Source organism: Daphnia pulex, chromosome 8 (assembly GCF_021134715.1).
Source record: "Daphnia pulex isolate KAP4 chromosome 8, ASM2113471v1".
Taxonomy (NCBI): Eukaryota; Metazoa; Arthropoda; class Branchiopoda; order Diplostraca; family Daphniidae; genus Daphnia; species Daphnia pulex.
In genome coordinates this window covers 8,112,361-8,125,890 of record NC_060024.1, presented here as the reverse complement: position 1 = coordinate 8,125,890, position 13,530 = coordinate 8,112,361, and the positions used below count along the sequence as shown (strand labels likewise).

The window sequence follows — 13,530 nt, the reverse complement described above, 5'->3', positions numbered from 1 at the left end:
TTTAAGAACTAGTAATACTTTTATTTTTAACATTAAACCAAATGTCAGAGCGTGAGGTACAGATTTGGCCAATATTGGTATTAAATTCTCAGAAAAAAAAAATTTAGTGACAGGTTTTACGTGGTGGTTAGTTATATGTGATTTCTAGATCACAATTGTATCGTTGACGACAACTTGAGTCATCATGAGAATAAACTCAGTGAAAAAGGCACGAAGGGGAAACCTTATCGCAACTGGTACGCGAGCCGAATGACCCCTCTCAGCCTTTTTTATGGCTATGAGATTTCATGACGACAAACAATGATGTCGTCTGCTCAACGTGACTCGTGTTCGTGCATATGACTGTTTTCACTTTTTATGTTAATGTAGATGTAAACAAGCAGAAGACAACTGTCAAAACAAACTATCATAACAACCGACTTCAAAATGGAAGTCCACTGACGGTTTTTTTTAACTCCAAACTGGCAACCCAGGTCATCTAGTACAATTTCCCCAAAGGGGTTTGTAAAGTGAACAACTTTTTTGTCATTTTGCGGCATTGCCAGATTTAAGAAAATCTAATTGTAGTGGGAAGACAAAGTATAAAAACAATAGGGAATTTATGTATTTTGCTTTACGGAAAAACGGCGACGCATCGCCGAAGACTTTATTTTTAACATATTCTTAAATAAACTTGATTTTACAACACAATTTTTAAAGAAAATTATTACTTTATTATTTGTTGTTTTTCTTAAATTTTGTTTTCCTCATCACCAAACACAGCACATGTTTCTTTTTCTAAAAAAAATAAAAACTCCTTGCAAGAATATAACAAAAATTATTGTTTGTATTGCTTGAGAACTTGTAAAAACTTAAATTAAAGCGCAATTTCATCGCAATGAAACAAAATAAGAAATGACGAAATTCTAATGTTGCTTACTTCAACTAAGAATCGCGTTAGTTGTTTTCTTGAAAAGATGAAAGATTACATCTCAGGAAATAGTCTAGTCGAGTTCTTAAATCTAGAATTTGAAGTTTCTGCAAATGTCCAGCTTTGAACGCCATGGTCGATGGCCTGTGACTTGCTAGACTGAGATAAACCTATAAGAAAACAATTAAGTTATAACATAATACAGCATAAAGTCCAAACAGAAACAGAGAGTTGAATATACCATCTTTCGTGTATTGGACCAATTTGCTTCTGTGCGATTGGTATAAATTGACTGGCAACAACTGGTTTTGAAACCGATAATGTTGTTGAATGAGAAGCAGAGACATCTTAAGATTGTGATGGAGCTGATGAAATTTAGTGAGAGCCCGGTGAAACTATTGTGGCTCCACCTGCTGCACCTGCTAGCATAAAAAAATTTATTGCAAGAAAATACATTAGCAAAATAATTAAAAACAATCAATTCAATTAGTCAATTACCAATCTCATATTTAAAAATGCTCTGGCTTCAATTTTACTTCTCACACTTTTCGCAAAACTTTGAATGAATGTTGGCTCTGCATTAAAAAATCAAAAATCAATTGAAAGAAGGACGAAAAATTATATACACACAATTATTACGTGTTTGAATTAAGTGCTTTACATTCTTATTTATTGGAAATGAAAATCCCTCCTAGTCAATTGATAATAAAAAAATTGGCAGTTCAGAGATTTTTCTAACGCCATGACATTCGCAAATTTTCGGCTGCTAAACGAGTGTGACAAAATGTCAAAAAGAGATTTTGATTTGATTTGTTGGCTACAGCGCTGCCATATCGCCTTAGCAAAAATTGTAGTTCACATCACTTCCTTCTCGTGAAAAATGAAACAGAGGAAAAGCTCTGGTGTTTATTGCTAGAAAACTATCCTCTGTATTTGCTAAGAAACATTGTCGCGTGACATTTGGCAACGTTGATTGGGTGGTTTCCAAGTCGTTCACGTAACGAACCCCTGATTCATTGTTTTCCTCCATTTAGAAGTTGTAAAACTTGGTAGTGTTTGGTTGAAGTGGTTGTGCAGACGATAAACCCCGCGTCCAAACTTCTGTTTGTTTATCAACACATATTCTTTGTTTCCTAACACACAATGTTTCTAACTCAAATTAGTTTTTTTACCAACATTAATTTTTGTTTCAAACTATGAAAAAGGAAGGGAAAGATTTGAATAATTTGACAAGAGTCGGAAGTTATTTTCCATTTATTTATAATTGTTTTTTTTTATGATTCGTTTTTCAGGAGAATCAAGGCAATAACAGACAAAGTAGAGATAGATTCACTCTCCATTAAGAAACAAGTTTATCCAACAGGTATTGTATTAAAATAATAATTATACTACACTCAAAACTAACTATTTTTGTTACAAGTAAATTGGCACGTGGGGATCTGGGGAATGCAACTATGAAGGCTTCGAAAGAGTTTATTGAAAAGGATTCGCACACAGTGTTGCAGCAGTTTCTATATTCTAATCTGGAACATGTAATACAAATTTAATTTAATGTAATTTAATGTCATATAATGTAATGTAATGTCATATAATGTAATGTATATGGAATTTAATGTAAGTAAAAAATCTGTGTTGACTTTCAATGTAATCACATATTATAATTTAAATTCATGAATGAATTTATTTCAACATTAGACAAATTGCCAGAGCATTTGGTACCCATGCTGGCAAATTTACGTTGCCAGGATGGACTGTATATGCCCTGGTCGAACGGAGGGATATCCAATTGGATTGTCGTCGTACGCGAGACATCCAAATGTCGCGCTGTAGGATGTTCCAAGGTGGGCTCATGGACGTCACTAAACGGGTTTCTTTTTTTTGGGGGGGGGGGGGGAATGTATGCGTAGCAGGTCACCGTCACCCATCTCATACATTCATTTACCGCAACTTTATCTGCTGTTACATGGAAACAGGCTACAGCAATATTTTGAAGAAATAATTTTAAATATGAATGTAATTCTATAAATCCTCTGGTTCTTAAGTTAAGATTCAATAATTACAAAATTTTTTCAGGGCTCGAAGCTTAAAAATAACTTAAATATAACTTTATTTTTAGGAAATTCACATTTTTTAATTCTTTTTTTCCACAAAATTACACATAAATGGTCAAGATTAATTATAACGTGGTGGCCATGGCTGAAAATAAATGAAAAATGAAAATTTTTCGGAAAACAGGAATTTAAAATGTGACTTTCGTAAAATGGCAACGCATGTGGCCAAGGTAAAGGCAGCTGAGGGTGGGTAGGTGGCCCAGGGTGAATCACAGCTCCGTGGCCGTAACTGTAGAAGGCTATGGTCCCTCCTCTCTTGTGGCAGTGCTTCTCTCGTACACAGCGTTGAAGATCGTCAGATCACTCAATATTTCTGCTCTGCAGTCTACACGTTGTAGCTTTAGAGGTGATAAATCGATGAAGAATAATAGAGAATAGAAAGGATTCCTATACTTTGGCCTCGCCAATGCCAGCTGATGTAACATTCTTGCTGACGAAGTTTTCGGAGATCCTTGTCGCACCTATTACTAAATTGACCAATCTCTCACTTTCATTGCTTTTTTCCTGATGATATAAAAATTGAATCCACTCCTGAAAAAGACTCCACTCCTAGTCTGATCTAAACAGTGATGTGTTAAGCAAATACTGACCTGTGTCCAACCTGTCATTTTTGTCAAAAATTATTGAGCGCGCTGTCGTCAAACAGCTGCATGCCCATCTTGAGACAGAGACCGATTCTCTCCACATTCCTTGGCAATCAGCTAAAATAGATCAAATATCTATAGACCGTCTCACTCCACAGAGACTAATAAAATCCCACTGGAGCGGAATGCAGGACCCTACTTGAAAGTTGTGAATGATATAATTGTCTCTTTCGATGAAAAATTTCAATAAACATTGTGTATGTGAACGGTTAAATATTGTTATTTTCTACCGAGGATGCATTTGAAATTGACGTTTTCTTTCAAGGGCGAGTCCAAATCGTCGTCTGTGCAAAACTTGACATTTTTTGCTGTTGCTAATGCTGGAATTTCCTCCTTGATCATGTTAAACAAATATTCGCGAAATGACTGTTTTCCTTGAGTGGATTAAGCAGGCCAATCCCATAGTCGGCATGGGGTTTTCGGGAAGATCTTCAAATTCAACATGTCTGAACGTAACCCAAGTCACGTAATAATTTCCCATGTCAAATGTTGTGTCGACCTCTACTATAACTGCAGGCAGATCAGTACTGTTCAGGAGTCTTAAAATTCATCCGCTATGTCCATTAAAATAAATATATAACGTATGTTACAAGTAACACAGATAATACGTGTAATGCATTTAACCTTTACATTAATGATGCAATAGCTGATAACTAGTTGTGGGACTCGTCACATTATATGTGAAAGAAATCTATATTTACTGAAATGCATACAAGCATAGTTGATTTCGGGAAACAGTTCAAACTTCCGCATGAAACCTGTTTCTATACCGACTTCGTATGCGTTGTATTGTGCATCCTGGCTCATTTTGCTGACTTCTCTTTCGGCACGTTGTGCACTCTTGACGGTCCTTGATTTGCTTTATATCCCTTTGAGCCTGTACTGCTTGCTTCTTCATGTTTGGTCCAACATTTTCAACTATGTCCCCATAGACCTCTAATGGCTGATCGTATTTTCGCTCCTTTGGCGATATGGCGATACACCGATGGCGTGGTTCTGTAGAACGGCTTTTCGGTTTTTTAGGTCGTTTCGCGTTTCCGTGGGAATATTATGGATTGATTACACTTTCGTCACCATCGTATACTACTAGAACCTGGTTTGAATAATCTTGATGTCTAAAAGCCTTTTTAATGCATTTAAAAATGCATTTGCTCATCGCACCATCATTACCCGTATCGCCACAATTTTCTCCGAAGAAAAAGCGGATCCACCAGTCCTGGATGAACCTGCAGTCACTCCCCATTTACCCGACCCGTTAGTCAATTAGATCCGTGTGGTAGCCGGGAACGATGGAGATTATACCGCGCTAATTTCAGCGATCTAGTCCGGCTTCCCCAGCCGTCGAGATCAGACCCCCACTCCAGTGGGAATTTATTAGGGCATCCGACACAAACTATCCGTGGACCAGGAAATTGTGTTATTGTGAAAACGAATTGTGATACCCTAAGCGACCCGCAGGAACATACTCAAGAATCTCCACGTGGCCAATAAAAGGATCGTGCGAACGAACAGGCGGGCCCAGCAGACCGTGTACTGGCCGGGTATTACCAACAAAATCCCGACGCTCCTCTCCACCTGCTCTGCGTGCCAGGAACGTGTGCCGAGCAACCAGTAGGAGCCCATGATGAGCGACCTTCTGCCAATGCACGTGTTTGAAGATGTTTCAGCAGACCTGTTCCAGTCCAGCCAGCTGCACGCGCTTGTCTACGCTGACGGATTCTCGGGATGGCCGGTAGTTCACAGGTGGAAGCGGGACCCTTCCGCGCGGGAGGTATGCACGTCGTCATCGAAAATTTTGTCGAGGTCGGCGTCCCAGTGCGCTTTCGATCTGACGACGGGCCTCAATTTGACGCTGGCGTTTTCCGAGCTGCCATGAACCGATGGGGCGTCGCCGTCAGGAACTTTACGCCGAATTACAGCCAAAGCAACGGCCACGTAGAAGCGGCCGTTAAGGCCGTGAAAGAATTGGTCGAAAAAATCAACCCATCCGGGGACCTGGAAACGGAGGAGTTTAAGCAGGGGCTCCTGGAATTTCGGAATACTCCAAAGGAAAATGGCCTTTCGCCCGCTCAAATGGTGTTGAGACACCAGCTCCGCTTAATCGTCCTCGCCCATCGCTCGGCGTACGTGACGTGTTAGAAATCCGTCATAGATGCGACAGATCGTCAGGCGGTCACCAATTCACCCTCCAAAACGCGCTATGATCTGGGTTACCGTGGCCTTAACCCCTTACATATTGGCACCAACGTACGCGTGCAGGACCCTAAATATAAATTGTGGAGCCATGTAGGCGTAGTCGTGGCGATCGGGTGCTATCACGCATACCACGTGAAATTTGCAAGCGGCAGCATGTTATGGAGAAACCAGCGTTTCCTGCGTCGACTGGTAATACGGACGATGGCGAAGACGACCACGACGGAATTCCGGATCAGGTGTTCGACAATGGAGGTGACGGGAATAACGGTGTGTCGCATGCCACGGAAGAGTCGGGCGACGATGAAACGGCCGTGCGCATCGATAAAAAGAGCACTGCTCCCTGCGCAAATCCTCATGCCCAGCGCCGTAGCGTGTGTCACCGGACCACGAAAGTCATTGTGTCGATTTAACCTGTGTGCCATCTCTGTATACGGGATAAATTCCATGTTCTTCAGTTTACGTGTGTTTTTTTTCTTGTTTTGTTTCCATTCTGGGAAAATGGGCGCGGAGTTTTCGTCGGCTGTGCCGCCTATTTGTGCGCTTTTGCTTTAAATTTGTCTTGTGTGTGTAAAAGCTGTCACGACCTATTTGGGCAATCTTTTCCTACGGCGTGACAGGTTGGGGAGAGTTGTTGTGTTATCGTAACCTTCTTACCGTGAGTGCTAGATGTCGTGTGGCTCGCAAGCGTTGGGACTTCGAGGCAGCGAGCTGGTCGTAAGCTTTGTTTCACGTCTCTCGATTCTAATACAATTAGTAAACCGGAGATCGTTTCGTAGGCTCACTAATCTAACAATTGATTTAAAAAAAGTAAAGTGATCATTTCATTTCAGATTTCTGAATTGTATTACATCTTCCATGATTATAAATTACATTTCCGGTTAAAAATTACTGCTCATCAATAGCCTCTTCCAGGTCTTTTACGAGCTTGTGATAACCTTGGAGCCATTTGGTTGTATTATGAGAAATATTTTTACTGAACTAATTCGTAATATTCCCTTTCACAACTGATGATAGTTTATCTTTTCCACATTGCATTGTAGGATACATGTTCTTCATCGTTTCTAAAATATAAAATAATTTGAATTAAATGTTTTAGAATTACGAATTATTTTTTATTACCTCTTATCTCCTTTAGTTACTTTGGATCCATATATAATCCATCGCTAGACGCCAATCGTTTGAAAAGAGCCAAAAGAAACCACGACTGGCTCGTCGTGATTCTGGCGTCCAGCAATGGAAAAATTAATCGGGCAAATTATTGACTGCGGGAGTTGATAACTTACAAATCTGAACAGTGAACTTGATCAGTTATTTAAAGACGGATGGATTGCCATCAATTACCGGGAAATAGTCGCACTGGTTTTCATGTTGCGACCGATGTAATAGAGAATCGATTTCACAATCACAATGTCGAAGGACTCTGCTGTTTATATTCTGGACTCAAGTTCAATCGCCTCGCTACACATCTATTTGTTTTTCTCCTAGCTCCATCAGACGATCATTTTTATATCCATGCCGGATGGCAGTCGAGTGTAGTAGTAGTAAGGTTGGGGTACGTCGTTCCCGGGGTTTCACGTGGCAATAGATAACGAGTTGATGCTCCTTGCTAGAGTTTTTATCTTGAGCTAGATGTGCTCCTTCTATCCGATTTGTTCCTTTTCTTCCAGTTATTACACGACCTCCTCTGATCCTAGCGAAGGAAGAAAAAAAAGAAGAAAGAAGAAGAAAAAGTTTGACTTCTTTTTTTCAAAAGTTTTTGCAAAGCAAAAGGATTTCTTCTTTCTTTTCTGCAACTTTTTATTTTTATTTTTATTTTGAAAGGGAAACAAAAAATAAAGTTGAAACATTTTTCATTTCAAGAGGAGCTCAAATTCTTATACTCGTCTGTAGTAGAAGAAGAAGAGTCCGAAACGGTTGGTGCTCATATCCTGATCCAATATTCAAGATGCTTCCCTTTTTGCTTCCTTTTTGGTTTTCTTGCGAATTTCCATAAAGTCAAAGTTGTAGAGTTTTTCCAAGAGCTTACATACTGCCTGTTCGGGGTGTGGGTATTTGTCCATAATTGCCTTCTTGACACTCTCCTTTATTGGAAAGCTTCCCTAAAAAATCATATCATACATAACTTATGAGTACGGAAATTAACTTACCTTTGGCGCATAAAATCCCTTTTTCTCCTTCTTCATTACTTCAAGTGTTTCTTTCAAGACTTTTACGGTGTCTGAAACTTCTTTTACCTCTGGTGTACGTGATTCATTGTCGTCGGCCGGAGTTGCCATCGGCATCACTTTCTCTTCCTTTTTGTTTTGGTGAAACGTTCAGGAAAAATTCCGACCAGGAAAGGATTTTAGGATGGATTGACGCTGATGGTTTGTTGCTCATGGACTCGGCTGAAGGAGAGGCTGCGTGGTGGTGACCACGGCTGCAGCAGCTTTTATGAGACTAGGTTAACGAGGCATTTTTCTAGTGGCGTTAATTCAGTCAGAGATAATGGAACTCTTCAGCCAAAACGTCAGCAGTGACTTGAATGTTGACACGGAATTTCAGCATTGCGCTCTGCTCTATAGTCAACACGGAGTGGACGAAAGCACTGAGCATTCACGACAGTTTCCAACTAGAGTGCTCAAGTAATGAACCTTAATCAATAGCAAAAATGGCGAAATTTCAAAACCACACGCAAATAACTAAATGTCTTGTGCTTCACGTGTGTGTGTGGCACACAGATTGTTAACAGCAGCAACCAATTGATAAATTTAGGAAAAAACAATAATTGAACGTTGTTGCCACTACTGCAATCACGAATGAGTTTCTCAATTGATGGTGGCTCCCTAGCAAAACACCTTATTCGTCAGAAACCAGAAGGAGTAATACTGTTTAAAAGATTTGCCGATGATATCCTTCTAACAACAACCAGTAACGACCAATCCCAAATACAAAGAATGGTGCAAAGTAAACTAAAGAAGATGACCAATGTTGAAATAGAACGGTATTTTTTCAAGTTAGGTAGACGGCAGAAACAAAACAACTGAAAAATAACATTACCAGTGAATTCAAATAAAACTAGCAAACTATTTCTATTTTCAACTTGAAAATACCAGAATTTACTTTCCTATGACCTAATTCTAAATCCCGAAGGCGCGTAAGGTATTTTATATTATGTTGGACGAATGTATAAAACTTTGGAACACGAGAAACGAAGAAATTTTTTTGTCAGAGGATTTTACAATACACTATTGTAAAACTATGACTTGCTATAATGTGAAAAAGTAAACGAAAAAAATTAAGAAATGTTCTCTGTTTTAATGATTACTTTGTATTTCGGACATTTTTCGGTTTGCATGACATTTTGCACTGTGGAATTCAAACTTCTCTTCGTTTTTTTACTTAAAGCAATTGCTTGAATCTCAGATTCTCAATAAAAGATAGTCATAGATTGAGATGAAAACAAATTGTTCGATATATGCTCATCACATCTGACTATCACATCGACATCACACTGGAGGTAAATCTTGAGAGATTGTCGAATTCAACACTTCTTTGAAAGCCTTTTTGACAGTCAGATTAAGTTAAGCTGCTTGTAGAGACTCTGACATATTCAATATCGTTAAGTTTTTAGGAAATGGAAGTTTACGCGCTGGCCGTACATCTGCATATGAAAGTGTAGTAGATCGTGTTAATTATAAAAAAAGTAAACCAGCTACATAGATGTTCATGAGTGGAAGCACTTTTAATATGAAGCAGTAAACATTCAAGTAGAAATTCAGGTCCGTACCGCATATACTCTTCGAGCTTACATTTTTTCATATTAACCTTGGGTTGTAATTTAGAAATGTAGTTGTAAGCTGCCATCCTTTCGCCAATTTTTCAAAAGTCAAAAGAAGGTCAAAAAAAATTTGGTGCAAAAAATTCCAACTTTCATCGGAAATGAAACACCCTAAGCCAACATCCACATAAAAGAAAATTTAAATAAAAGCCTCGCCAACCACAATTGGGTCTCGTCAACTGGCAAGCTGATAACAAAGACAGCTTAAAAGCTGTCTTTGTTATCATAACGTATATATCATGTATATATATGTATATATTGTTATTATGACGATGTCATTAGATTGTTAAGTAACTATCCCGCTTTTCTCATTGTGTTTCCAGTCACCACCGAAGAAATTCAGTGTTCCAGGTGGATTATTGGGTCGGTTCGCTGGAATTCACAGAATTATCACTGATTTCTGTAAGTATAATATTCTTAGTGTAAAATTTGTACGCTTATTTCTAATTTTTAAAAATGCTTAATAGTGTATGATGAGATACCATCAGCAGCAGCCGAAACTGCTGTTTCAGCCCAACCGGATGTTCCAGCCCAGCCACTCGTTCCATGCCCACAAATTATTATAACTTCTAAATCTGTCCGTGGGCTACAAATCACTGAAACCGACTGGTAAGATTCTTTCGACGAGCTCGGAAAGATCAATAACCACAGAGATATCCTGCGGAAAATATTCCGTGAGGTAAGTAAAATAAAATCACATCATTATTTTACTTTTTTGTATTACCTATTATTTGCCTAATTTTAGGGTATCGATCCATCAATCCGAGCATCTGTGTGGCTGTGTGGCCGCTTGAGTTTTTCCCCGGGAATCAACTGCGGCCCAAAGAAAAGAGTTGCGCGCCCTAAAAGAGCGTGAATATCACCTCATGAATCAGCAATGGTATACGACGTTTTTGATTCAAGAGCCTCGTTTTGGTTCATTTGCCGAGCATAAAAGTCAAATAGGTAAATATTGCGTCCAACTTTGAAATAGGGTCGTTCTATGAAATTTAGATTTGTTTTTTAAACATACATGGTGGTAAAAAACTGATTCTAACCATGTATGTTTAAAACAAATCTGAATTTCATGCAACGAGCTGAGAGTGTGCACAAAGAATTCCGAATTGCCTCAAAAGTGAATTGCACAATAACAGATAACGGGAGCAACTTCCTTAAAGCGTTCAAAGTATTTTCATGCAGCCCAAGCACAGCGCCGAACGAGGAAGAAAATGCACATGACTTTGACTTTCAAGAAGATGTTGATGACGACGAGGATTTTGTTTACGTGGAAATCGGAGATATTTTCGAAAAACACTCCCAAGAATGTGAAGCACAAGAAGCAACGGCGTCGGAGTCTTCAGATGACGAAAATATTGCAGCCAATCAAGCCAGGCATACGAAACGCATCAAACTACCAAAACATATACGATGCTCCTGTCATCTTCTAAATCTGATTGCCACGACTGACATCAACAACATCAATAACGTTACATTCAAGAAAATGAAGAAACGTATTGATGCGAAACTTCAAAAGAGCTGGAATAAACAGTCCCGTAGCTCTTAAGCTTTAGATTATATAAAGGATTAGCTGGGAGTCCTTTTTGTTTTGTATAATGCTACGCACTGGAACTCTTTTTCCAACTCTGTCGCATGCGTCACGAAGTTAATCGAAACAAAAAGTGATGAGTTATCAGATTTATTTCTTCATTTCAACATTGTACCATTTACCAAAGCCGAAGAAGAATTCCTCTTGGAATATGTTAGAATCATGGAGTCTTTCACTCAATCCTTTGATGTTCTTCAGAATGAAGAGAAAATGTCTTTAGGCTGCGTTCTCCCAATCATTAAATTGTTGCAAGAAAAAATGAAAGAATTTTCAAAAGATTCTTCGATTGAACATTGGTAATCTCTTGTTCTCTGGTCTTCACAAAAGATTTGGAGAAACGTTCATAAGAACGTTCAAATGTGAATTGCTTCACTATCTGACCCAAACTTTAAACTATTTGGGTGGATGAAAATGAGAAGAAGCAGCTGATAACTTTGTCGAAATCAACAGTTCGTCGTCACACGGCTTTCAATTTGAATCCTGTCTCTGGGTAATTTGATTTCCAAAGCCTGTACTGGTAATTGATTTATATAGCATTATTTTCAATTTGTTGTATTTTTTTAAAGAAAAAATGGTGATGGTGGTGATTGTGTGACTTTCTTTTGCTTATTTTTTATTGTTTACATTTACAAATGTACTAATTTTTTTCTTATTATTTAGTGAATATAATAGTGCATTGCCATCGTCGGCTGCATGCGAACGTGTCAGTTCAGCACTGCTGGCTTGATTTTCACAGCAAAAAGAACTCGATTATCAGATCTCAACTTTGAAATACTAGTTTTTTTTTATTAAACGGGGTAATGCTGCCGTTTTTTGATCGATAGTCCCACAAAAACATCGAAAAAATAGTTCACTGCAATTCATTGGGTTTTATTTAAACTGTGATGATACACAATATGAGAAAAAGGGAGACTTTTAACTGCGTTTATTAGTACCTGGGGTTTACAGCTGCCGGTAACGACTCTGCCGGGAACAGGCAGAGGTCGGGCTTATATATTGGGGGAAACAATGAAGGAAGATCACTTGTAGTGATGGATCAAGAGAGAGAGAGAAAGCACAGGAAGGAAGGTGTCTTGGTCTAGTAGTACTAGACAATCACAGGATGTCCGGGATGTAGTGGAGGTCGTGTGTTGAACCATGACATCCGGTAAAGGAAGATAAAGAGTGGGAGAGGTGAATCGTCATAAAACATAACATTTAAATTCCAACTTTGAACTTTTGAAGGACACTAATATAAAAAATTAAACAGAAAATTTCTAAATGTTGTGATCGAAAAAACGACCCTATTCTTAATGGGCGCGTTCATTACTGCGTTACACTTTTTACGTTTTTTTATCCCCTCCCCGTGGTATGTGGTCTTTGGCCACATTGAGTTACGTAAGAGAATGTGGCCAATGTAGCGTTCCCGTATTGTTTCTGCATTTCTATGTATAGGCCATAATTTTGCGTGATCCTTTTCAATGGAGTTGAACTGTGCTTATATTTAATTGTAATTCAAGACGACTATTTTTCTCGAGTCCCCATTAGAATTAAAAATAAAAGAATAAGAATGAAATACAAGCACAGTTCAACTGCATTCAAGGATCACGCAAAATTATTATCTATGGCCACGTTCTCTGATGTAACTCAACGTAAACAGGGGAGGGTCTGTTGTCGGCTGATTGCTCCTAATCCAAAAATATTAATTCGAAACCCTTTTAGACTTGGATGTTGCCAGAATAGACCTACCTAGCCATTCCGTCAAAAATAATAAAATGCGTGAAACTTTTCGTAGTGTCTTAATGACATAATATTCAACTTAAACCTTGGATATAGCCAGGTAAAGCTTATTTCGTAAATAAATTAGTTCTATTTAATATAGATATTTGTTTTTAGGGTATGAGTGACTTGCTCGCTCCTCTTCTTTTCGTTCTAGAAGACGAGGTGATGCCCTTTTGGTGTTTTACCTCTCTGATCAAACGCATGGTAAGTGTTATACTCTTTCGGTGTTATACTCTTTCGGGGAAGGGGGGGGGGCAAAATTGCGTTCCCACCTCTTTCTGGTTTGGCGTTAAGATAATTTGTTTTTCATGTCAGGGAAGGGGAGTAGAGAAGTTATTTGATTGTTTGATGGTGGGGGAGGGGGAGGAAGAAAAATGCAATTATTTAGGCATGCTTACATTTAAATTTGATTGATTAGAAGGGGATTCGTTTAAACGGTTTTCCGCCATCCTCTCTTATATTTTCTCTCTTAAAACTTCCTTATACCTTATTTTGGCCATCTG

The 13,530-nt window shown here is 38.7% G+C and overlaps 1 long non-coding RNA gene across 1 annotated transcript; it reads right to left on the bottom strand.

Moving 5' to 3' along the window:
- Window positions 1–808: 808 nt before the first annotated feature.
- On the bottom strand, window positions 809–1,283 carry LOC124200506. The gene is made up of 2 exons (XR_006877333.1): window positions 1,152–1,283; window positions 809–1,080 (listed from the first exon to the last, which is right to left on the bottom strand). It is a non-coding gene; the product is annotated as an uncharacterized LOC124200506 (long non-coding RNA).
- Between the last annotated feature and the right edge of the window lie 12,247 nt (window positions 1,284–13,530).